The sequence below is a fragment of the Nerophis lumbriciformis genome, linkage group LG24 (assembly GCF_033978685.3).
Source record: "Nerophis lumbriciformis linkage group LG24, RoL_Nlum_v2.1, whole genome shotgun sequence".
Classification (NCBI taxonomy): Eukaryota; Metazoa; Chordata; class Actinopteri; order Syngnathiformes; family Syngnathidae; genus Nerophis; species Nerophis lumbriciformis.
The window spans coordinates 41,247,991-41,248,818 of record NC_084571.2 but is presented as its reverse complement, the minus strand read 5'-3'; positions in this window follow the sequence as shown (position 1 = coordinate 41,248,818).

Below are 828 nucleotides of genomic sequence, written 5' to 3'. Positions count from 1 at the left end.
AAGAACCAAGTTATATGACTCCGAGGTGTACGCCTACAAAATATGCAAAAAAAAGTTAGCATCTTAACAGTTAGCATGTATCAAGAACCAATTTATATGACTGTACGCCTGCAACATTTGGAAAAAAAAGTTAGCATCTTAGCAGTTAGCATGTGTCAAGAACCACGTTATATGACTGAGGTGTAGGCCTGCAAAATTTGCACAAAAAAAGTTAGCATCTAAACAGTTAGCATGTGTCAAGAACCAAGTTATATGACTGAGGTGTACGCCTACAAAATATGCAAAAAAAAGTTAGCATCTTAACAGTTAGCATGTGTCAAGAACCAAGTTATATGACTGAGGTGTACGCCTGCAAAATTTGCACAAAAAAAGTGGGATGGCCCGTTAATTTAAGTTAAAAAAAATAAATCAAAAATTCCTGTATCACATTTTGCCAATAAAATTGCATTTGTGTCAAAATATTGCAGTTTTTTCTACAGTTTATTTTAAAGAAGAAAGCAAGTATTTTTCTGTGACTAATCCAAATTCAAGAGCTAACTAAAAATCATAATTTGATGGCACTAGCAGAAATATTTTGCTTGAAAAGCTACTTTTTTACTTCAATTATTGATCAATTCCTGTAGAAATAAAGCAGGTTTATTGGGCCCATGCATAAATATAATACACACAAAAAAAACACATTCTGATTTAACTTGTTCAATTGTTGAGATGAAAAGTGTCAATTAAATCACAAAAAGGTGTTAAGAGTAAATGTTGACCTTTCAGGTCAAATAGTGTGATTGAAGTAAAAAAGCCAAAAGCAGTGAAGTTGTGTAAATGCTCAATAAA